Source organism: Aotus nancymaae, unplaced genomic scaffold (genome assembly GCF_030222135.1).
Source record: "Aotus nancymaae isolate 86718 unplaced genomic scaffold, 86718_ANA_hifiasm-v0.15.2.pri h1tg000033l, whole genome shotgun sequence".
Lineage (NCBI taxonomy): Eukaryota > Metazoa > Chordata > Mammalia > Primates > Aotidae > Aotus > Aotus nancymaae.
In genome coordinates, this window is record NW_026988447.1 from 46,340,150 (window position 1) to 46,367,222 (window position 27,073).

General features: G+C 36.2%; 1 long non-coding RNA gene across 1 annotated transcript in view; it reads right to left on the reverse strand.

The window, feature by feature from the left end:
• Nucleotides 1-27,036, reverse strand: part of LOC105731360 (uncharacterized) — a 250,478-nt gene extending 223,442 nt beyond the window's left edge. The window contains exons 1-2 of the long non-coding RNA XR_001110695.2: nt 26,991-27,036; nt 8,156-8,202 (exon numbers count right to left, since the gene is read on the reverse strand). This is a non-coding gene — a long non-coding RNA (uncharacterized LOC105731360). The remainder of the gene's footprint in view (nt 1-8,155; nt 8,203-26,990) is intronic.
• Nucleotides 27,037-27,073: the final 37 nt, after the last annotated feature.

Here is a 27,073-nt window from a genome sequence, read left to right on the forward strand (position 1 = left end):
GTACCATATCTATTCTTTTTAATTATGTAAATGTTCAAAAAAATTATATTTCCATTTTTTTTCCATCGTTTCTTAACAGCTTCAGGCAAACTCTAACTATGTTACTCTCCAGTAACACCGTTAAAAGAAATCATTAGTCACAGTGTGTATAATCTTTATAAATTTTAGCTTTGTATTAGCTAAGAAAAGCCAGAGGCATTCTAACTCAGAAAAGAAATATGACTCTGTTAAGAGTTAATAAACAATACATTGATTGCTAATGAATGTATAACTTGTTTAGATGACCAGCTACAACAACTGAAGAGAATTTAAGAGTGCTTTATATGAAGAAATGCCAAATCAATAATTTAAGCTAAAAAACTCCATAATTTTTTGTTTACTGGAGTAACATTTGCTGTACAGAGTGATTCGCCATTTTCAGAAATACACAACACAGCTTTATTTATTCATTTATTTATTTGTGTAAGGAGCCGTGCAACTTGCTGAAAAAACAAAGACACAAAACTTGACCTCAAGGAGCACTGTCTTCCAAGAAAGACCAACAATCTAAAAATTAGCAGCAGTACAAAATGGCACAGGCTATAATAAAAGCTATTTACCAAATACTACGAGGGAGGGAGAAAGCAAACATTTGGGATGCTTCAGTGGTGAATGAAATGGGTGTTTGAAGAAAATTTCATAGAGAAAATGACCTTTGAGTTAGATAGGTCTTGAAAGATGAGGATGATTTGATTAAGTAGAGAAATGAGGAAAAGACATTCCATACAGTGAGATCAGATTAATTAGAAGAGTAAAAGTTACAGGGACACAAAATAACCTTACAGAAACTTTAAGTACTTAGTGCTACACTTCTCTAAGTGTGGTCCAGAGAGCAGAAACATCTATAGGAGCTTGTTAGAAATGTGGAACCTCAGCCTTCAGCCAGACCTTTTGAATCAAAGTCTGCAGTTTAACAAGATGTCCTGGTGAGCTGCAGGCTCATTAAAGTTTGAGAAACACTACTCCAGTATGTATAGTTTATGGGAGAAGAATGATGTGAGAAGTGAAGATGCAAAGACAGACGGATGGACATCTTTGCTATATGCCATGAAGTTTATAGTGATCAGAAGAAATTAAGTGGTTTCTTAAGCAAAGAAATTATATAATTGGTGACTTAGAAAGATAGTTCTGGTGGCAATGCAGCAATATTGTGCAGTGTAGAGAGAGAACTGGACCATGCAGAGATCAGTTTGGGGCTACAACAACAAGAATGATAGCTACCATTTACTGAGTGCTTTATACATGCCAGACATCATGGAGCAAACCTTATATTTTACATGTGTTATTTTAATCTTTCCGTAATCCCCATTCTGCAAATGAAAAACAAGGTAGGAAAGGTTTTAAAAAATGTCCAAAGTCACATAAGTAGTCTGCAGATGAATGCTACCCTAAATATGCTTTCAAAATTTGAGTTCTACTTCCAAAATATACTCCAATCTATTTCACTTGCGGGTGTGACTGAGACAGAGAGTGGGTGCTTTTAAGCATCGTTGGTTGGAACGTTTGCAGCTTTCATTGTGTTTCTGAGCCAAGACTTCAGGTCTGTACTACAAATTCCAAAGGTAGAATTGTGGTAGGACCTTAAGATGTGGCTACTAGCTGAACATTGTCCACTTTGGGATGTAATGCCACCTGCTCTATCTGGGACACTCAGGTATATAGTTGCTGTTTGGGGGTAAGCCCTACACAGTTGCAGAATGAGTTGGTGGGGGGGACCTTAATAGAGGAGAAAACTGTCTTTTCATAAGGTCCAATCAAGTCAAAGAGATTTTTAGTAGCAGATACCAATGTATCCCAGAAGAGTTCTGTTGTCTACACAGAAAGAAAGTGATAAAGAAGGTGAGTTAAACAGAGGAAGTTATGAAGTGTTTTTGATGATGATTGTGACCACCTAAAGCATCTGAAAGAACCATCTGGGCCCTCAGTGCTTATTTTCCAAAACATATCAGTATATGCAAGGAAAGAGATGAGAAAGAAGAAATTTTGTAATTCCAGGCCCTGAAATTAATTTGCCTTAATCAATGTTTATGTCAGAGTTTGAGGAAGATATTAGATAGTTAATGGATTATGGATGAGAAAAAAATGGAAAGCAGGGAATAATGACTGATTTTCAAAGCCCATTTTTCAGATGAAGATTATCTGTCTGCCTGGGAAAATCTCAGAGTCACAGAAAGCCACTTTTTTGAGGAAGAGGAAATGTGTTGTCATGTCATAGAGTATTACTTCCTCAGTCCTAAGAAGAAATGAGCAGCTGACCCTACAAAAATAGAAGTTTGAGAACTTTTGAACAATATGATTATTTTAAGATTGTAGCTCTGGATAACGACAAATCAGAGGGTTTCATTCTTGTAGACGGAGTGGACTCGAGTGGACAACAGCAATTGGTTACACAATGTCTTGAATGACTGATACAAAGAGAAGGCAGCAAATTGTGTAAAGCTGAATACCCTTTAAGCCTCTGAAGATAAAATTGTCTGCCAGTAAATGAGATTGATGGGCTAGAGGAGGTAGGGATAATTCCTATAGTTCTAAAAGAAGCAAAAGCAAATTGATTAAGAATCCATTTGCAGTGCATGCTCACATTTATATAACCATCTTTAGTTTATACAGCATCAACCAAAACCCAACAAATCCAAAAATCTGAAACAGGAATATCTCTCAATGGCTTACCAAAGAAAGAACTCAACACAAATCAAATTGAATATGTGCAGATGATTAATGGCAGTGATCTGCGTAGGGTAACAACCCACATTCTAAAAATGAAAGCAAAGAAAATAAAAGAGCAAGAAAGCAAGTTGTAAAAGAGCACAAGAGAATGGGGAAGAAAGCTAACAAATGAACCTTCAAACTAAAGAAAAGAAGGCAGGAAAATGAACTGCTGAACCTGAAGAAGAATGTTGAGGGACTAAAGTTATTACAATGGGACACTTAGAAAAAGGCATATTCCCCATTAGGAACTTCTCATTATGTTCGATTATAAATCAGAATATTTTTACTGACATTTTTTACTAATGGGTATTGAAAAAGAAAGTACAGTATTTGAATTAATTATTTACTAAGTTTTTCCTGCTAACCCTCTTGTACATATTGTCACCCAAATCTCATCTTGTAGTTCCCAAGTGTTGTAGGAGTGACCCAGTGGGAGGTAATTGAATCACATCTTTTCCATGCTGTTCTTGTGATAGTGAGTAAGTCTTATGAGATATGATGGTTCCATAACGGAGAGTTTCCCTGCACAAGCTCTCTGTTTGCCTGCTGCCATTCATGTAATAAGACATGACTTGCTCCTCCTTGACTTCTGCCATTATCGTAAGGCCTCCCAGCCACGTGGAACTGTGAGTCCATTAAAACCTCCGTTTCTTCCCAGTATCAGGTATGTCTTTATCAGCATCATGAAAATGGACTAATATAATTGCCAAGAAACTGATTTGAACAAAGAGCCAGAAACGGAACCATTTTGCAGCTGAGTGAGATTGAAAGAGCAGACTTTAATATTAAGACTTGATGCAAATGGCCCCTGGAATGAGCAGTAGAAAAGAGAAGACAAGGAAGGAAGGAAAGGTAACACATGTGGTAGATTACTTATCAGTATGTGCAACTGGGATTCAAGTCCACTAGAGACTTCTGGGGAACCCACTTAAGGGAGAAAAAAGCTGAGGAATTTGTCATTAGATGACAGCTATTACCAGTGATATTTAAAACACTTACAGAAATCCTACAGCCAAGGTACATATGGTAAGAAGTGTACAGGAGCACAGACTACTGGAGAAAGATGGCCATACCAACAGACTCTACTGGTCTGTCACATCAGCAGAGGATATATGTAGGAGACACTGGCCAATGACATTGAAAACACAGACTAGTTTTGGTTTCTGTCTCTGAATTCCTAAATAAAGAGCCTGGACTCTATTTTATAAGCAATGAAAGAAATGAATGATTGACTTATTTTTTTATTATGCAGAATTTCAAATGCAAATGTATGAGATTGTAAAGAAAAGCATAGTAAACTTCCATGTACCCATCATCTAGTCCCAATAAACAACAATTCTGACCCATCTTACCCTATCTGTACTCCCATCCATGTTCTCCTACTACATATTACTTGAATCAAATTCCAGACTTACATCAATTATTCATAAATATTTCAGTATGTATATATAAAAATAAGGACCTCTTTTTAAATACAATACGACTTTTTTTTTTTTTTTTTTTTTTTCCCACATGGAGTTTCTTAATCTGTCGCCCAGACTGGAGTGCAGTGGTAAGATCCTGGCTCACTGCAAACTCCAGATTCAAGCAATTCTCCTGCCTCAGCCTCACAAGCAGCTGAGATTACAGGCATGTCCAACCATGCCCAGCTAATTTTGTACATTTAGTAGAGATGGAGTTTCACCATGTTAGTCAGGCTCATCTCAAACTCCCGACCTCAGGTGATCCGCCTGCCTTGGCCTCCCAAAGTGCTGGGATTACAGGCGTGAGCCACTGTGCCTGGCCCAATATGACTTTCACACCTAAAAACATTAGCAATAATTTCTTAATACCATCAAAAATCCAGGCAGTATTCATTTTCCATTGACAAAGTTTTAAAGATAATTACATGATTTTAAAAATGATTGATAAAGATTATTCTTCCATATGTACACAAGATGGATTAAAGCCAAGAGGGCCAAAACATAGAAGGGGCAGTGTAAAGGCCACTACAACAGGAGAGAAATGAAATGAGATAGCAGTGGTGTGAGCTAATATAATTGGAATGAAGACATAGACCCTGAGTGAGAGACATGATAGGTTTTAGGGGAAGCAAAGATGAAGGAACACAAAAGTAGGAAGAGCAGAAATTCTACTGGGACACACAGGCAAGTACAAGGGATTATTGGTTTAGTATGAAAAGTGACAAATTTAGTCATGGACCTATTAAGTTTAATATGACGGACATCTAGTAGAAGTATATAGGTAATACCTCAAAGATGCAGAACCACAGTTTGATGGAGAGATTGACAGTGAAGATTTCAACCTGAGAATCACAAAGGTTATGGCTAATTGAAAGACAGTTTGTAAAAAAAAAAAAAATTGTAAAGGGCAAGACAGAACTTTGTGCTTTCCTTAAAGAACCTGAAATGAAAACAAAAAGCATGAAAGAAGGCAAGAATGAAACAGTCAAGGAAGTGAGAAAAAAAACACAAGAACTGAGATGTATCAGAGTAGCCAATTTCAAGAAGTATGAAGAAACTCATTAAAGTGTAAGGGAAATATTCTGGAGAATCTAAAGTCCATTGACTTTTCCTGTACTTTCTCAGTGGTATTAATTTATATTCAGATATTCAGCAACTATTACAGAGTTCCCATTATGTATCAAACACTGTCCTAGGTCTTGGACATATGATGGAAGAAGGAAGCAGAAGGAGCAGGCTCCTTCCTTCTTAGCATTTACAGTGTAATGAGGGAGTCTGATGTTAGGTGTTTGTGCAAATAACCGCTCTGAGTGAAATAGGGCAAATCCAATGTGGCAGCGATGAGAGTGCACAATAGGAGAACCAGACCCATTCTGGGACAGTAACAGAAGGCAAAGGATGGTTTACTCAAGATGCTGAATGTATTAGATAGCCACAGCCTCTAGCACTGCTATTTGACCTGTGAGTAAAGAATGACATCATTGTTTTTGTCATTCAAAAAAGAGGTCTGGTAGAGGAAAGAACCAGACCTCAATTTTGAAAAAGGGATTTTTACAGAGTTCTTATAATCAGTTAATTGGTGCAACACTTTGTACAAATGCTTACTAAAGAAAGGAGAAACACTGTCAAAAGCACTACATGAGAACATTCTAAATTATTTTTAATAATGTTGACATATTATATGAGTGTCATAAAAGAAAATGTGTATTTTGGCTTTAGTTTCTGGTAATAAACCATTACCACTGAAACATTTTCTTTTAGAAATCAGTATTTCAGTTCTCAAGCTCAAGCAAAGCTTTTGTTTGAAAATTACTTTCTTTTGTACTTACAGGGAGGACAGAAATCTAGAATAGTGGAGCACCATGTGAAAAAATCACTGATCAAACCTTTACTTTTTCCTATGCTGTTTACACCTGCTTAATTAACATACAAAAAGCTACCTCCAGAAAGTTAAAAAGCAACGCTTTAAGAGCTATTCCATCTAATAAATAATAAACTTTAAATTGAATCAATCTAAAAATTAAGAAATCAGGATCAGAGACTTAGGCAGTGCTTGAATATTTTATAAAATAACTTTGATGAAAAGTAAACTGTTAAAATATCCTTCAGAATGTGCTTAAGATTGTCTTATTATGATTGGATTATTACCATTTATTTTTTTAAAGCAAAAGTTAGACGCCTTTCAGAAATCTTCCTTAAGAAACAGGTTAGGTTCAAAAGTCTGAAAAGTTGATTTATATGGTTTTAGATTTCACAATGCAACTAATCTGTAACAGATTATCACCTGTTGAGATTCACTGTAATATTAAAGAATATCCACAATCAACTGAAAAAGTTATTAAAATATTCCTTCCTTCTCTAATTACATATTTGTGTAAAGTCAGATTTTACTTCAAACACCATATTGCACCCAATTGAATGCAGAAGCAGGTAAGAGAATCCAGCTGTCTCCTATTAAGCCTTATATTAAAGACATTTACAAAAATGTAAAACAGTGCCACTCTTCTCACTATATATGTATATATATTTTTGGTTTTTGTTTTGTTTCAGAAAAAACTATATTACATATGTTAACATATATTTTCATTGTTTTTAAATGATTCAGTAAATTTTTTTTAAATTTATCAATTTCAATGTCTAATATGATAAATACTAATATAACCTGCATACACGAAGTTCTTTGCAAGGGTCTTCAATAATTTTTAACAGTGTAGAGGGGTGCTGAGATCCTGCAGAGGTACAATTTCTGTTTCCCATGTGTGCAGTTTGTCTTGGATCATTCCTGGGATCCTTTAAGCATGACACACCCCTTACAGTTCACAATTATTACACTGTAACTCAAGTGGGTTATATCAACACCATGAACAAATCAGTAATGCCAAGGAAAGAACAGGATATTTTTTCTTATAGATTTTTACAGATTCAAGAGGATAGGAAAAAATTATCATCAACTTTTATTATAAAATTTTTGTGAAAATAATATATCACCTATACTGGGATTATAATATATATGTTTTTGAGAATGAAAATAGCTATACTCTACTGAATTATAAAGTAATGATTAAAAAGTTAAGCCTGTATAATACAATAAAGAAGGTTCTACAGATCACCCAAATCTATTCACCATCTAAAAACAGCAATGTATTGGTATATTTTCTTTCAGACTTTCTTTTTTCATATTATGCTGCGTGTGTGTGTGTGTGTGTGTGTGTGTGTGTGTGTAAAGAAGAAATAATGCAAGTATAAACTTAGCCACAAGAGCATCATGATAAGAAATTTCAGTTTAGAAATCTTTGCATTCTGAAAACCACTGATATCTAAGTAAGAAAGCTATTATAAAAGGCTAAGTGTTAATTTTATTAAATCAAATGTAAACTGCCTTACATGCTATAATAATTAAATTAAGTTTTAAATCCAAACAGTAGCTGAGTAACAGATCTAGACGTCAAACTGTTTTCTAGTTAAAAACTTTAAGGTTGTAAATATGCTGAAACCATTCTACTGACCATATTAAAATCCTGTTACAAATTAGAATAAGGAAAAGTAGATTGTCACAGTGCCTTTTGGTATTTTTGTATGACTCAGAATGTCTGTATTTTTAAAATCTTATATGAACATCTAATTATCTCACTGGATCTCTACTTTATCAATTTAGCTTTAAAATCTCACTTTAAAAGTAATGTAAACCTATACATTTACCAATATTTGTGTGAAAAGGTAAGAAGTAATTAGCATCAAATGTTTCTTAAATTAGAGATCATCTGTTTTTAATTTTTCCTCAGATGTCTTATCAGCCTTCACTATGGAAAATATTAACTTTCCATAGATTCAGCAGATTGAAACACTTTTAGAAGGAGACAAAAATTGGCAGAACAGACCATATGCAATAAAGTTGAAATGATAAAAGCCAAAATATGCTGGCGAATGCTTTTCTTCTCACCTACCTTGCAGATGTTTCAACTTGATGCTTTTGATTATGTAATCGGCTCTCCTGAAAAAAGGAAATACGTATTTATGTAGCCTCTTGAAGTGTTTTATGTATTCGGGTATCACTGACAAGTGCCAGCAATCAGATTTTGAACAACGATTATCTAAAATAATTTATTGAAGCTTAGGGTTTTTAAATTATACCAGAAAATTATTATATTTCAATTTATCTTATATCAAATAAGTTTTGAGCAAAATAAGTCAACATATTATTTTGACTTAATATACACTGTTTATAAAATTTAATTAAAAAAATTTTTTTCCTGGTTTCAAAGTTATCTCACACATTGCCCATTAACACAAATTACAAGTATGAACTGAGCAGGCATCAGATAGAAAGATGGGCACTTAAAAACTAATGTAAAAGTGGTCCAAACAATAAATACGAAAATCATATTAACTTGTCACTATATTTTCAGTTCAAACAATGCTATTCTAATAATTAAGTTATTGTTATTAAGGAGCATACTTAATAAATATGAAAGCACCTACTCAAAATATATATAAATGTATTTTAAATTTTATCAAAAACACAGTTTAATTCCAATGGACATAAACATTTTAGACTGCAAATAATTGCATTTATATGCATATAGATGTCCTCACAGGCTGTATAAAGTCCCCACCATGTTCATTTGAAGATAAATATATACAGCATTTACTTCAGTTCGCAAAATGTGGGCATAAAACAATCTATAGAAGCTTTTTATAGGATTTAAAAGAGTTCTAATCACCCATGCCAACTGCAGTGTTCTCCCAACACAAAACTTCTTTTGAAACCAAGCATTCATTTGCTAAAACAAGGCATCTGCTGTTAAGGAGATTGATTATCCTGGGGCCTGACCTAATTGGGAGATTAGATATGGTTCTCTATGCTGGATCTCATGGTTTACAGAAAAAAAAAAAAATGAGACTGAAAAAAGAGCAAACTTCTTTCGGCCTCCAAATGCCCTTTATTTAATTCTAATTTTCTTTAAATAGAAACAAACAGAATTACAAATGTTAGGTTGGTGAAATTAGTGTGCTATGAGTTATAAATTCATCGAGTTCACCAGGTCATTTCTTTAGTAACAGGTACATATTTGTTCTTATTACATAAGTCAAACATTGCCAAAGAAATGACTTTTTTGTATATCCTGCTGAGTGAAGATGACTATATAATAGGTATACACACACACACACACACACACACACACAAATCTGGCCCTTTGCTAATGGTATCATTCCAGTGTTTTCCATTGCCATTTAGGTGTTGGTTCTTTATCCCCAAACATAGACATAACCTCATTGCTGTGGCTAATTGCATTTTTCTTCCTAGCCTTTAACAACCAGACCTTTGTTAATGCTATTCACCAATATATCAGACTCAGGTCATCCATCCAAAACATGACAAAAGACCCAGATGCTCATGTAAATTGCACTCCCCAAAAGTACTGCCCTCTTCCTCAGGGCAGATACAGACTCATGACACCGTCCCACTTTTGTTCACTCCCTTTGTTTTCACTTAATCTGTCATGCTTGAAAAAAGTGGTTATTTATAGACCGTAAGAAACATTATGCTTTTTTACATTATAAATCAAATTATCGAGTTGATTATGAAGATATAATTTTTTATACAAAATTATAAAATAGTCTCTTCCAGTTGAACTTCAAAATGGGTCCCTTTCCAGAATGAAGACTTCCTTCTATTCATTTTTTTCACCCTTACTTGAACCCTTGAGTTGAAACCAAGTTCGATTGTCCTCTTTCACTGAGGAAAAAAGGAAGAAAAAACTTTCAAGTAGAAATGTTCAAGCAGAAGTGTAGGACTGAATCATTAATAAAATATTTCATTTATAATTAAAAAGTCAATTTTACTTGATGCTTTCTTATCGCCTTCAGTAAAATTTGCATTAAGCATTAATTACTCAGAAATTCTACTTTCTAAAGCCTTAGGTAACTTTTTTTTAAGTAACAAAAATAATTTCAGGATACTTTCAAGAAACGACTATAATGATTCTCTTAAAGGAAGATTATCATAGATTTAAATAGTTTCAGGAACATACTATGTTTGTGTAAATATATCCGTATTCCAGAATCAAGATTTTGTTCTATTCATTCTTCGTCTCTTACATATTTTCATGATACATATTTTAATATTCACAAATTTTGAAAACTAAGTAACTATAAGAGATGGCAGAAATAGAGAATTAAATAGAAACACAATTTATCCAGGTGGAAATAAACAGTAATATTTTGATATTTTAAGAAAAGCACCAAGATCAAACTAATATATAAATTTCTGACTTTAATTTTAAGGACTTTCAAATTTAATTAAAATTGAGTGAAAACTCAATAAAATGGTAAGAAACTATATATAGAGTTACAAGTGCTACTATCCTTATCTTCCACTCACAAATACAACCACACCAAATTTAATATGCTCACCTGTTAGTCATAATACCAAAAAAAGAAGTATCTTGTTGAGCTTATGTAATAGGATAGCATAAAACATTAATAACCACTAAAGCTTAGCAAATATTATGGAATATATCAGTAACATTAGGAAATGAATGACACACAGCATCATCAGTTTATTGGAATTCTCTACAGTGAAGCTGAAGTGTACAGGTCTACTCTGAATAAATTCCGAACAGAAAGCAGGAAAGTTCATACAAAAAAGAGCACAGGAAAACAGCAGAGGTCAAGAAAGGACAGGAACTAGAGAAGACTGAAAATTTGGGAGAATTAAAGGACCAAAAATCTTCAGACATGGAAGACAGATAAAAAGGGGAAATTAATGAATCTATGATAATGAGGCAAAATCAGGGATTTATCTGGCAATTATAGCACATAATAGAATTTAAGTAGTAAAGATAATTAAAATAGTGAAGTCTTAAGTGCCTCCACCTGGACTGTCACTATAGCTTTCCAATCTGCACTTCATCTCTGCTACAGTAATGTTACTAAAATACAAGGTTATATTGTCCCTAATATAATTCTATAAAAACTTTCAGTGTCTCTCTAATGTCTCCTGAGAAAAGTCCAAACTTTTAGCCTGCCACACAAGGTTCTCTAGAAAAAGAATCCAGATGCAATCTGATTACATGAAGACTGTCCCGGGGAAAAGTGAGCTAATTTGATGCTTCTACATTTTGTCCCATAGATTTTAAGTTCTGTGCCTGTGATGTCCCCTCTCTACACATCTATACCTATAAAGGTTTTTAAACCCACCTTTTCTTTATGTCCAGACTGGACTTTAATCATCTCCATTAAACCTTCTCTAATTACCACCCATCTTTGCCTGCCTAAGTTCTAAATACTCTACGTTTTACATCCTCTAAGAAACATTTCTTTTGCTATCTTTGAATTTGTTTAACAGTTACTTCATACATTCACTTGGTTCTCATCCTGTACTTTCTTACGTGCAGCTATTTTTGTGTAATGATTCCCCAACTAGATTTCCCTAGTACAGAAACACTCGTCATGTTGCCTCTTACATCCATACAGCACCATGCTGTAAGATAGAGTACTCAATAAATATCTATTTAGGAACAATACATATCTATTTATTCTCCTTCATTGACTTCTCATCCCACTCCTCATAATGGCTGCTTTAAAAATCTTTCCAACTCTTTACACATATCTGACATTCTTTCCCCTCCTCTACTTCCCTATCTCACCTCGTCTTCTACGGAGAAGCTAAAGATTATCCTTTACTTGCATTTCAAGAAAAATGAGAATTTATCTGCACCCTCACCTCTCCCTCTTCCTTGTTTTCAATTTCCAAGAGGGACTATCTCTTCTAAAGTTTATTCTCTACTTGGGTCCTTGATGCCATTGCTTTCTGTGGCCTGGGGTGTCTGGCTCTATTAGTTATATATCTTTCCAACTTTCAACTTCAGGATTTATATTTCTTCTGGCTCTCTTCTAAATATCCCAAAAATAAAAGTCCCAAGATCCAGCGACTGTTTATGTTGTTTGTCCACTCTCCATGTCTCTTGCAAACCTTTTGTTTCTATCTTCTTAGCCTTACTTCCAAACTCCTTGTAAAAGACTTTTATGCCCTACCATGTGAGCCAAATTGTCTCCCCTTAGTTCACCAAAAAAATTTTAAGTACAAAATCTAGTGATTCTTCCTCAGTCATTCTTATTTGTGCTGAATTATTTACTAAACTACTAAAACAGTATTTTTCTACCTAACCCAAATTCACTAATAGGTTCTGACATTCTTCTTACAATTTGCCTCCTACTTTTCCATTTCTTCTGAGTTTCCTTCACTGCTTCTTCTTCCTCAATGTGTCATTTTATTAGTTATTATCTCAAAATCCCTCCCTGAATCTTTTTTTTTTTTTTTTTTTTGGCCTGGTCTAAAATCACTTGAAAAAAGAAAACTAATCCAATGCCACACACTTATTTATATCATCTCCATGTATAACAGCTCCACCATGATCCCCAAACCCACTATTATTCAGAGTACAAACACATCTGAACACATTTTTTAAATGCCTCTCAAACTTGTCATCTTTTTACATTCCTACTGTATTGAATATTCTCATTTCCGTTTGCCTAAACTATCAATAAAGTTGGCAAGACAAGCAGTAGGCTAAATTTCAACTGTCACTCTATTCCTTGGCCAGAGCATTTGTTTAATGCCTCCTCTTAGTTTACTAAAGATCTTTTAAGTACAATATTGATAAAAGATCTTTTAGACACAAAACATTTTTTAAAAATTCCTGTTTTTGCAGCCCTAGTCAGGGTACCCCTTTTGACAACCCACTCTTAGCCAGATGAGCCAGTATCGCAACCTGGATCCTACCTCGTTTCTTTTCCTTCACTTTGGACTGTTTCCTTGCTCCAATTCTGTGACTTTGCAGCCATTCAGCACCATTGGCTTCCATTAATTAATGGGTCTCAGGAGTTACACAGCAAGGATGGAGGAATGATAAGGACACACTATAGTTTGCCTCAAATTAAATTATTTAAAATATAGTCAGATCTTCTATGCTTTCAGGATTCATATTCTAGTATCATCTAGATTGCTTGTATTTGATTCCAGTTCTCCTAGCTAGGTGACCTTGGCTAAATTATTCAGATTCCTTCTGTAACTTAGTTTCCTTAGCTGTAAAATTCAGGTAATAGTAGTATCTAACTCTTGACTTTATAAAGAAATTAAATAAAATGATTCTTGTAAAGCACATAGAAACATGCCTGGCAGATAGTATGTGGTTAATAATGTTAGCTATCATCATTAAATCTTATATAAGAGTTTCTGTCCCATCTGTGCCTTAAGGTGTATTATCTAAAGCTTCCTTTAGTTATGCTAAACTAAACATGTACCAACCCAGGAAAGGTTCATAGAAAAGTGGGTGAAAAGCTGTCTTAACACCAACAACAGTAACAATAACAATCATACAACAATAACAACAAGAATAACATATTAGCATTAAGCCAAAGCTTTATTTAAATTATCCCATGTAATAGGAAAATGATATGTGACAATACTATTGTTACATCCATTTTACAGATGGGGAAAAGAACTCCTATATAATTCTTCTTAAATTGTCCATCTAGTTTGCTTCTAAAAAGTTTTGGGCCAGGCGTGGTGGCTCACGCCTGTAATCTCAGCACTTTGGTGGGCCGAGGCAGGAGGATCTCAAGGTCAAGAGATCGAGACCATGGTGAAACCCCATCTTTACTAAAAAAAATACAAAAATTAGCTGGGTGTGGTGGCGCGCACCTGTGGCCCCAGCTACTCAGGAGGCTGAGGCAGGAGAATTGCTTGAACCCGGGAAGCAGAGGTTGAAGTGAGCCGAGATCGTGCCACTGCACTCCAGCCTGGTGACGTAGCAAGACTCTGTCTCAAAAAAAAAAAAAAAGTTTCCCTAGAACATACTAGGCTGACATCTTTTTCTGGCATATCTGGATGTGATCTCTGCTGTTGGTAGATTGCTTGGAGATTCCTGTTCTTTAGACAAGAGCATGACACTCCCTCATTATGCAACCAGTAATAATGTTTTTTTTATTTTTAATGCGATCTAAGTGGACTTTTATCACAGAATTTGTTGAAACTCCTAAGATTGCTTTTATTCTGTGCCTTGGGCAGTGGTAAATAGATGGGGTTCAAGAGTCTGGAGCACTCCTTCCCAATAGGAATGTATTTTCTTTACAAGATTGTTTTGGGAAAATCTGTTATAAAGAATGATAGCACAGGCCAGGCGTGTTGGCTTGCAGAGCTTGGGAAAGTATCAAATGAAACTGTTGTTTAAGACTATGGGCATTCTGATGAAAAAAAAGCATAATCAGCTTGAGCTCACAAACAGGCAGAAAAGTCTGGAAACCACATCTCTGGTCATACCAGAGCGTTGGCTTGAGTGTTCCCTTCTGATAAGGGACTAGGTAGCCCAGAATCAGAGCGAATATATGTGATGTAAAGAAGGTGATGACAGGCACAGAGAAGTTCTTGTGCTGCAAGAAATAAAGCTAATAGGGGTTCATTGGTAATACCCTTCACATATGCAAGATCTAAATGAGCAATACTATACACCACATAAGCAGAATCACTAATTATATGTATGTCTTGGTGAGGAAAAGTTTATAAGGCCAGTATCAGGGCACCTATCTCCACTTGTTGTATAGTTTTGAAATGTTCCTGGATTTTGTGTTGCCAGTTTTGCATGGCATCTTGCCACATCATAGCTGCTTTTCCAGTTTTTCCTGAACCATTTGTAAAGACAGTAGTGGTGTGAAGCAAGGACTCAGAGACAACAATAGATGTAAATTTAACAGGCACAATTTGTAAAAAGCTCAGGAGCTTAGAGGCTGGTAAATGGAAACTGACATTACCAATAAAGTCAGCCATTGCTACTTGCCAATCAAGATCACAAGCTAAGAGAGTAAGAAATTGTTCCTTGCCTAACGGTAGAAAAAGGGTAGCAGGGTCATATCCTGACAATTGAACACAACACCACCGTGTCTTTATGAGAAGAGACGCTACTAAATCTGTTGTTTTGTATATGTTTAGAGGGGTTATGAGACAGGTAAATAGCACATAAAATACAGAAATGGCAAAAGATAAACCCTATCTGCTAAAGTAAGGCATGGAAAGGATGGATATTTTAAGTGATTTTTTACCATATTTTGGCCCTTGAAAATCATTAGAATGTGACTGCAAGTAGCCAGGATAATAAACCTGCATTGAGTTAGCTTAAGTGTATATACGTATAAAAAAAAAAAAAACTTTTTAAAATGTCCTGAGGTGCTGGCCATTTTCTTGCATTAGCCTTCAACTGGAATGTCTTAGAAGCGAGCTTTGGAAAGTAGGGCTGTGGCTGGTTTCTTTTTATTTGTTCTGGGCTCCTTAGGCAGCCTCTCTTTTTAACAGCCTGCCACCTGTTGCTGCCCCTACCCTAAAAGGACGGAAGGAAGCCTACAAGTGGCAGTAAGAAGCAATAAAAGGCACGCTTACTTTACCAGGTGGTAAAGTGTGTGTGTAAGTGTGGAGGCAGGAGGCAAGAGGGTAACAGACTGGGAGAAGACCACTCCCCTTATCTTCCAGGCCACCTATGCCTGGAGCCAACCCTATTAGGTAGGGTACTGAAAACATACTGGACTTATTATTTTTACTATCCCCAAGCAGAGAGGCTCAGGGGAGGAGCAGACATGCAGCACAGATCTGCTTTGAAGTTTCCCAGCCACAGTGTTTTTAAACATTTCATTCAAAAATGAAACAAACATTCCTTACTGCTGCATCTATCTTCTGAAGAAGACACCAGCTGGCACAGCTCGTCTACCTCAGCCTAGTTAGCATTTAACATATGGCTATGGGAGGGCCCCTTATTAGAGGGCTCCTCCCCCAGGGCTCTGTACTCTAGGCTGCTCTACACTCCTCTGCCCACCTTAGGCTAGTAAGGTTGGAATGCATATGGACTGTTTCTCAGCCCTTTACCTAAGGACCCAGGGAAGACAAGGAATTGCTTGTCAACTGAGACATGCGAGAAGTGGCAGTGATGGGCAGAAGTAGGAAAAGCAGCAGCACAGCAAGCAGCAGGCCACTTTCTGGGCACAGTTACTAAGGCACATGACCATGGTGAGGAGGATTCTTAGAACTGGGCTGGAGCTGCCAGCAGCCACTTGGGGACTCGGTCTGTGCCTCTTGGCCTCCCCTCCATCACTGCAAACCCAGAAAGGCACAACTTGCCAATGACTAAATGAGCACTCCATGGCATCTTAGCAACTTTCCTGCCTCAGACCTCTATGCGCAGCAAGAAAGCCAGAGCTATCTGGGATAAAACCCAGGAGGCAGCATGCAACTTTCCCTTATGCTCCAGGAAAACAGAAAAGACAAGGCCAGGAAGTCCGATGCTGGAAGCAGAAAGTAAGAATTTGCATATTAGGAAGACAATAATAATCGGCCACTTTCCTTGCCTCCTGGAGGCACCCCTCCAGCAGGGAAGTTTGTCAAAGGGCCATCATTGGGGACTTTCCTTGCCTCCTGGAGGCACCCCTCCAGCAGGGAAGTTTGTCAAAGGGCCATCATTGGGGACTTTCCTTGCCTCGTGGAGGCACCCATCCAGCAGAAAAGTTTGTCAAGGGGCCATAATTGAGGACACGTTCACCCAATCATATAGATGTTCGCTGACCAGGGGTCTTATCCAAGAACTGTCCCTTGGGCGGCCTCTAATCTCCTTAAGGGGGATGGGAGGCACTGTTGCCTGAACGGGGCCAACAGATGCATGTCTCTTTAAGGGTGGAGGAAAAGAGAGAAATAGCTTTTCTATTAGGGGAGAAAAAGGCTCCACTCTGTCCTCATCCTCACTAGAAAAAAATCTCTTCCTTATTCCCCAGAGAAGGAAATGAAGCAGGAAGAGAGGTCTCTCCCTCTTCCTCTGGTTCCTGTTTTTCCTTCTCCTTTAAATCTCCTAAATTCCCTTCAGGTGAAGATGGGTGGTCTGACTCACCACAATTTGGCAGAGAAAGAGGATACAACACAGAGTGTATCAGTGCCCAGGTGGTCAAAATAGTAACATTAGTAAAACGACCTTGCTCATATCCTCTTTTCAGGCCGCCAACCCACCTGTTTCCATAATTCTAAGGTTCCTTGATCAGGAAACCAAGGGCATTCCTGCCGAATTAAGAGCATAAGCTTGTGTAGAGCTCCAGGCTCTACAGTGCACTGGATAGCCTTAAGTAGCTGTTGCACTGTTTTAAAAAATGCTTTCTGCTCTTTGGTCATTTCTTGACCCATCATAACCCTACCCCTGATATTTTACATGTGAGTTCCATCCTCCCGATGGGAGTCAGGACTGTCCCTTACCGGATTTCCCAAAAATTGATGAACTCTTCTCCTTCACACGTAACTTCAAGGCAATCACATTGGGGTCACCACTTGGAAACCTTACAGCTTGCAGTGAACACCGGGAATGAAGTACTCAGACAATTCCAGCTGAGCGGGGTTGGGGGAAGCTCTTCCGAGAGTCCACCCCAGCATCCCTCCGCCAAGTATTTATTGAAAGGGCTTGTTAAACCACAAACATCCACTAGATGGCTTTATGAAGTCGGTTACTGAGACACCTGTAACCTTGTACAACACTCAAATCGCTTTCTTAGGAGGCTGTTTTCAGCGTTTCTTATCACACCACACACTCCACTCCCTGTCCTGTTTTCAGGATCAAGGAGTTTCATTCTAATGCATAAATAACATACACAAATGCCTCAGTATTTTTCCATGCCCCAACCTCAAATGCCATGTACATAAGCTTGAATATGTTACCATGTGCCCTCCCCTCTCCCCGCCTCCCAGTGGCTCACACTTGTAATCCCAGCAATTTGGGAGGCCAAGGTGAGTGAATCACTTGAGGCTAGGAGTGCAAGACCAGTGAAACTTTTTCTCTACTAAGAAATACAAAAATTAGCTGAGTGTGGTGGTGCACGCCTGTAATCCCAGCTAATTAGAAAGCTGAGGCAGGAGGATCACTTGAACCCGAGAGTCAGTGGTTACAGTGAGCCAAGATGGTGTCATTGCACTTCACCCTAGGCAACAGAGTAAGACTCTGTCTTAAAAAAAGAAAAAAAGAGAGAGAGAAAGAAGAGAAGAGAACAGAGGAGAAAAGAGGATAGCTCAAATTTTTACACAGGCTTGCAGGTCAGCCATTCTAATGAGGTCTATTCCATATTTATCTGGAAGAGAAGACAAGCATGGAACACTACCATTCCCAACTCAGGTGCCTCATCCCTCAATCAATAGGGTTTCTGCAAACATTCTCAAAATCAGTGGCTTTCAAAGTGGAATATATGCACAAAACAATCCTTTTGGGGGTACAGGAATGAATGTTACAACTTCTACTTATCTTTAACCTAGGAAGATAAACTAAGCTTTACTAAAAAAAAGTGGATTAAAAAAATGAACTGACATTGCACACTCAGTCTGCACATCAGAAAGTCATGTTCTTACTCATATGTGGAAGTTAAAACAGTTGATACCACAGAAGTAAAAAGTAAAACAGAGAATATTGGAGGCTGGAAAGGGTAGGGGGAAAGACAGGACAGAGATTTGTTAAAGGATACAAAATTACAGCTAGATGGGAATAAGTTCTAGTGTTCTATAACACTTAGAGGATGACTATAGTTAATAATAGTTTAAAATAGCTAGAATGGGGATATGAATGTTTGAAACACAAAGAAAAGATAAATGTTTAAGATGATAGATATGTTAATTACTCTGATCTGATCAATATATATTATATAGATCACATCACTATGCACCCTAAACTATGTACAATTATTGTCAATTTTAAAAATGTCGAAAAAAAGAAAGTCATAGGCCATGATTGGTACCCTGACGAAATGAAAGTCATCTGTTACAGATTTCTAACAACTGGTTTTATTTAAATACATACATTATACCTAACACTGTGGAAAATGTTTATAATTTAGAGATAAATAACCTACATTTATATAGGTATATTTGTTACTTTTTCTGTTATGGAAAGTATACATTATTTTGGACAACAAGACATTTGAGAAAGAGAAGAGAAAGGTGCATTCACATTTCCAGAGTGCTTCAAATAACCTCCCTACAAGTCCCAGTCTCCCAGGGGGTACAGACGAGTGTACTTGGGACTTAAGTAGAAATATGACCTGCCTTTCCCACACTCCTGATCTGTTTCCTAAGGCAGGCAGGCAACCATTGTAAGTGCAGCAATGTGTAATGTCATAAGTCCTTAAGATGTTCATCTTCTATGTTATCAGTACTTTTGGCTGCTCTTGGGAAGTAAGTATTATAGTTTATTTCAATGGAGACTAACTCAATAAGAATCTTACTATTCTTAAAATAATAGTTCAAAATTAATGAATCTTAATGTAAAATTCCAAAAACAAAAAGAAACTATCTTATCATCTAACTCTACAAGTTGATAATCACACCTTAAATTTAAACCTCAACATTCTGTGAATACATTTTAAAATAACAAAATGCGATGATCTATTGTTCCTCATACTACAGTCTGCAAGAATATTCTTGGAAATAGTCTTAGTTAAATAAAACGTTTCAAATTTTCTTTTATTTTGATGATGTTGTAACACAGGTTAAAAAAGATATATTATGGATCATCAGAAAGACTACCTTAAAAGAGAGAATTGCCATCTACTTGAGTGCAAAAAGTTGGAATCTGTATTTACAACCATATTAGGATTAAGCAATCATGAAAACACACCATTTATTTTTAATCCATTTGATCTCCAACTTTAAACCAAAACCTCCGGAGTTCAGAAAGACTTTTTTGCTGTTGGCTGATGTTAAAAGGGTACATTATTCAAGAATAGAAAAACATTGTCATATTCAATTTATAAATTGAAAAGTCCAGCACAAATAATGGAATTAATGTGCATGACTGATCTGAAACCTGATAAATACGGCTTGACTACTTTATTGTTTGAATAAGCTATAAACACAAGGCAAGTTATAAGAAAACTGTTCCAGTCAAAAAAGCTGAGTTTATCTAAATAGAAAAATATAAACAAATATAAAATGATTTTCCATGTTTTCAGAAAGGGTTTTCAACCTATAAATGTCTTATAAAATGGTATTGACAAATATTTAAGAAAGACCCAAATTTGTAGTCTATTTATTTTATGTATGGAACTCTTTAAGAAATATTTTCCTACTTACTCAAACAACACCTTAATTTTATTATGAGTTAGTAGATTTAGCAGAACGAATTCACCAATATTTACATATTAAACAATAATAAAAAAATCTCCCATACAATGTATTAGAAGCAACCAGCTAAAATTTACTATAGGCATAAAATGTCTGACCAAATTTCATAATTATGAAATCATTTAACTCATGAAATTTATTTGTATTCATTTTAATAGGATTATGGTTTATTATTGCTTCACAAAGGCTTTGTGTTGGCAGTTTCCATATCTGAAACTATTTTGAGCTGTTTTGAATTTCAATTATATTTTAAAATATATTCTGCTGTCAAATCCAGTGGCTTGCACCCAGGCTTCATATATATTTATTCAAATACACATACATATATGTAGCCTATTAATATATATCTCATACATATTCAACATATATGTAGCCCACATACATATTCAGTCCCTGAAGAGCAAATATTAATAAATTATCATCTACCCTTCAAATTCTATCTTTCTATACCTAATTGTGATTGAACTATGAAAAGACTACTAAGTGACTACATATCACTGACATATCAAAATAAAATTATAATAAAACATGGTACTGCTTTCTGAAAAAAAACTATAATTTTCATAAGAGCTTATGAAATTATTTTTTAAACAATATTTAGTATTTTACTACAGATAAAATCTTAATAGCCTACATATGCAACTGGATCATTAAAAATTATGAATTCTGCCAGTATGGAGATATATTTGTTGACTTTATTAAGCCATGGCTTATTGATAAAATGTTATTAATCAAATTTGTTGTGCTATTTTTTGAGCATGCAAACCCAAATCAAAGAGACCTTAGGAGAATAGTATGGGAGAGTTGGGGATTTTGGGAGATATGCCATTTAATTCTTAGGCCTATGAAAAAAATCTACAAAATAAACTCTAAGTAATCAAAGTAGAAAATTACTGACTTAATTATTGCCTTCACATAAAATGAAAAATAATCTCTATGATACAACAAACAGAATAACTGGAAGTCTTACGACAGATTATAAAAAAATTCTTCAAGATGACATAATCAAATGCATATGTGCAGAAATATTTTTTTCAAAATTTTTTTTTTCTTTTTTTTTTTTTGAGACGGAGTCTCACTCTGTTACCCAGGCTGGAATGCAGTGGCTGGATCTCGGCTCACTGCAAAATTTGTTCTTACTAAAATCATCATAAAGGTAAGTAACCCCTACTGTTTTATAAAATTTAAAATAAACTGCTCTGTTTCAAGATGTTGGCCTCAGGAATAAAATAACTTCTATTTGATTTAAAAAACCTCTAAATTTATGAGAATAATGATATACTTTAAAAAATGTTTTCTAAGAATAAGCAAATTAAATGGTGTGGGTGTATACACACACACACACATATATATACATGAATAAAACCTCACACAAGATAAGTACCCCTTATCTGAAATGTGTGGAACCGAGGTATTTTAGATTTTGGATTTTGGAATATTTGCATTATATACTTACTAACTTAGTATCCAAAGTTTGAAATGCCCCAATGTGCATTTCCTATGAGCATTATGTCAGTGCCCAAAACGTTTCAGATTTTACAGCATGTCAGATTTCAGATTTTCAGATTAGGGATGCTCAACCTGTATATGTATGCTTTCGGTATGTGTGTGTGCGCTTATATACCAAATGTTTAAGAGGATAGTAAATGTTTAAAAGAATACCTTTTTGGGCCGGGCTTGGTGGCTCACGCCTGTAATCCCAGCATTTTGGGAGGCCAAGGCAGGAAGATCACAAGGTCAGGAATTTGAGACAGCCTGGCCAGCATAGTAAAACCCCGTCTCTACTAAAAATACAAAAAATTGGCCAGGCATGATGGTGCGCACCTGTAATGCCAGCTACTCAGGAGGCTGAGGCAGGAGAATCACTTGAACCAGGAAGGTGGAGGTTGCAGTGAGCCAAGATCATGCCACTGCACTCCAGCCTGGGCAACAGTGCGAGACTCTGTCACAAACAAACAAACAAACAAAAAAGGATACCAGTTTGGTAATATATTATGATTCCACATGTCATTCTGAAGTATTACAATATATTAATACCTTAGAAAATATTAAATTCATTTTTCCTTGAACTGAAGCACAGTCATGTTTTAAAAGGTAGTATTTCACATGCATTCAGTGCCACTTTGTGACAGTTGTATTTGTGTATCTACATATATTAATACCTTAGAAAATACTAAATTCATTTTTCCTTGAACTGAAACACACTGACGGTTTAAAAGATAGTATTTCACATGCATATAGTGCTCCCTTGTGGCAGTTGGAAGTATTTGTATTATCTACATAAAATTATGGTTTGTATTAAATAACTGCCATTTTTTGGACAAGTTATATGTATAGGTTATTGAGTAAAAATTCTTAACCTAAAATCTGTTATTTTGTTTCAAAATAAACTTTGAAAAAAATCATTTTTCAGAATGTCTTCAAATGGATATAATTTAAAAGGAGACTACATCAGGATCCCTAGATTGTCTACTAAATATACTAATATCAAGATACTGAATCTTAGACTGACTGTATAGCCATTCTGGACCTCAGTTTCCTTATCTTTAAAGTTGTTCAACTAATCATTAATTAAGTCACTTTCATCCTAAAATCCTATTTGATTTAGCCTTAGAAAATTATGTTTGTTTTTAGCATCCTAATATGAAATATAGGTCCTGTTTATGGCACACTTTATCTCTTTTATTAATATGAGTTTTTGGTTATGCATTCTGCTTGAAATTTCTTCAGAAAAAAATCTCAATTTATTATTCTCCCTGTCCAAACAGCCTTCCCCTAAACAATACACATTTAAAAGTTTTCATTGAATTATAAAGAAAAGTAAGCTAAAGTAACTGAAAACAAGTTTTGAAACATTCAGTAAAGATAAGTGTGCATGTATTTGATAAGATGAGGTCAATGACAAATCAAGTTCCCAAAAGTTAATGTGGAAGAAGTCCCTCCAAAGCTTTTAGAATCTTGGGTGTTACTCTTATAAATAAGAACTAGAACAAGCTCAGAGTTTGGGCAGCTCTTCCTACCATAATCTGGATCAAATATTACCCTGTACTGCAGACTTGGCACCTCAGATTCATCTGAACTACCACTTCATTCTTCCATTATCAGTCATCAACTCAGTCCTTGTTTCAAAATGTCTTTCCCTAAAGTATCTCTCCTTGTTCAACCTCTGTGCCATCCATTTAGCCCAGACACTCAACTTCCTAGCCCTGCATGCTAAAATATCCATCACAGTATCTTGCTTTTAAAAGACTGGTCTAAGAACTTGTATCAGAATCACTTGGAATGGTTGTTAAAACATGTCAATCCCAAGACCCCATACTGTAGACAAATACTGTCCACTGAAAACATAAGCGTCACATACATAATTTTAAATGTCATGGTAATCACACTGAAAATAAACCAAAAAGAAACCAGTGAAATCATTTTAATAATGTATTTTATTTACTCCAATGCATGTAAAATATTATTTCAAGATGTAATCAATTAGAAAACATATTAACGTGATACTTTATCTCCATTAGTTTGTACTAAGTCTTTGAAATCTGGTATTTTACACTTGCAGCATATATCAATTTGGATCAGCATGCTTCAAGTGCTTAAGTGTGGCCTGAACCAGCCCTGGAGATGGGGGAAAAAGCCAGGGATTTACAAAACACACAGGTAATTCTACACACTCAAGTTTGAGGCTACCACCTTAGACTGTCCTGTACACTGTTCATTCTACAACCATTACTGAATTAACATTTGAAAAAAATGCCCCTTTAATTATGTCAATCCTAAGAACCTAGAAAACCCTGGTACCACCAATTCAATCAATGTAGGTAGGTATTCACAGTTCTCTAAAAGTGACCTCATTCATCCATGCAACCTACTTTTCAATTAGAGAATGTTTTGGATTCATCCATGAAGCTTTCCTAAGCAAATATTCATTCATTCAACAAATATTTGTTTAGAATCCACTAAATGCCATCATGGATCCTACAAGTGTTAAAAAATACAATAAAAATGGAAGTCACAGTTTAGATAGACATCAAGACCAACTGCCCATAACCATGTAAGCTAAAACTTATGTCATCCTGATTTCTCTGAAATGCTTTCTAATCATAAACATAAAACATAAGCTTTACATTTTTGTCAGTATAATTCCATGAAATTAAGCCAATCAACTAGACAAATCAACTTAAACAGCTGTATGCCCCCCTAAAAAATCTTAATATATAAGAGCAAATAACGGAAAAGCTCAAAATGCTTCCTCCTTTATCCTTATAAACTGTGCAGTAACTGCTGAGTGCAAACTTCTTCCCACTCCTCCCACTTGTCTGTACTTTTTCTATGACAATAAACTTTTTTATTTATCCTGATTTTATTTTTGACATGGGAAACAGATCAGGTATGATGCAAATCATTATACAATTTTTTACAATTAAAGAAATGCTCTGAAGTAGCACTATGAGATGCTATGAAAATACTTCAGAGAGGTCCTTATACAGTCTCAAAGAAAATGTCTTTAAGCAAAGTTAAGACATTCACACCCTTTAAGAAAGGGTGTGAATATAATTAGGAATCTGAACAGATAAAATGAAATTTCTAGGTAGAGAAATGTACATTATGGAAAGCATTAAGGTAGCAAAGAACATGGAGGGCCAAGTTATTGAAAGGAGCAGACAGATGAGGAAAGTAATCTGATAGGAGTCTTCCCAGGCAGGCAGAAACCAGGTAGGGCCAAACTCATGAACTTCCAATTTTCTTTTTTTTTTTTTAAAAAAAAAAAAAGTATAAATATTTGAACCAAAGTAGACTACAAATTCCTCACAAGACACAGACCATTCCTTCTGCACCTCATTTCTTACGCCTCCTCATAGAGTACAGATATGTAATACTTGCTTTGTACATAGTAAAAATCATAATTATGACAGCCTTTTAATTTCTAGAATCTCCAAGTTATACTAACAATTATTTGCAGCTTCAGGTAACTTAAAAACTACATTACTATAAAATTCAAGAAAATCATTCCTGAAGTGCTCAGTTTTAACATTAAGTTCCCTAGAAAGAGAGGCAGTTTTTATGTGGAAAAACACGGGCAACATGTCCTACCGGTGTGATGCCAAAATTCTAGCTCTACCCAAGCTCTCAGTGGAAGGGGTAAAGGACATCCAACTCTCTTACTCTTTACTCTTCACTTTCCCTGACCTTATTCTTCATATCAAAGATTGTGATTTACACACATACAGAGATTAAAGGATGTAAGAAAAAATTTTACTGGGTCAAGTCAGCCTGTAACCTATCACACCCATGTTTTACTCTTCAAACTGATCAAAATATGATATACAACACTGTACAAGGAGAATTCTAAGATAGTCCCCCACATTTCTGCACCCTAGAGAGCACATCTACATAATCCTCTCCCCTGGACTTTGGGTAGAACCTACAAATATGAGGAGATATCATTTCTTGGATTAGGTTCATCAAAAGGGAGATCTGACTGAGTCTGACTTAATCAGGTGAGCATTTAAAAGGGGCTGGAATCTCCCTGAAGGCAGGGGGATGGGAGGTGTGAGAACGCCTGTGGAAGGGCCAGCTGGCAAACAAACAGCTGGCCTCTGGCCAACAGCTAGCGAGACAAAAGGGATCCTAGTCCAACAACCACTTTGTCAGAGGCTTAGAAGGAGCCCAAACCTCAGATGAGACCCCCACTTGCAGACCCTTTGATTTCAACCTTGTGCGACTGAGCAAAGCAGTTAACTATGCCACGTCCAGACTTCTGACCTACAGGACTGAGAAAACAAACAGGTGGTGTTTTGAAGCCACTGATTTGTGGTAATTATGCAGCAATAGAAAACTAACAACATTCAAGTATTTCTCATATAATAACAGCATGTCTGGCAGATATAAAAGTTTTTCAGGCGTCATTCTACAAATATCTTCCCAGCTTCTTTAAGAATTCTTTCAAAATTGACATGAACATTAATTGTGCAATATCTCCTTAATAATTCTCACCCTTTTCAATGAAAAGTCATTGAGTTTGGTGAGTCAAGATACACTGAGTATTCTTCAATGCTGATGAGCCTCTTTGGTGAGGTGACCTTATTCCTGTCCTGCTGCCTAAGGGTGGGCAGGGTGGACAGAACGCAACCTGGACTTCCAGACGCAGCCCCCTACCGCCCCAGACTCGCCTATGCCTCTGGCCTCTGAGGGGTGCCTTAAGCCCAGAACAGACGTGGAAAATGGACAGAAAAGAGGATGCAGTTCCCCTCTTTAATCCCTAACCCAGTTTCTCGGGAAAAGCCGCGTTCCCACACAGAAGGCAGACTCTCTAAAGCTGCAGCGTGGCTACCACACACGCGGTAGCTTCACGAATTCCCAAAGCATCTAGCGGAAGTTCAGACCGTTCACTAGGGGTCACGTGGGCCACTTCGGGCGCAGCTGGCAAACAGTTCATTTCAGTTTGAAAGTAACTTTGAAACTCGGAAATTGTACTCCATGGTCTTTCAGTTCATAAGCGTAGACACCGGCTACTGAAACTGAAATCGTTATCTTCTTGCCTCGGCCCCAACTAGTAGACTAGGACCAGAAGACATCTAATCACAACCTACCAGAGCTTCACACTGGCACAACAGACCAAGTCCACCAACTGCGCCTGCGAGAACCGGCCGCGCCTGCGCGAACCGGCTGTTCC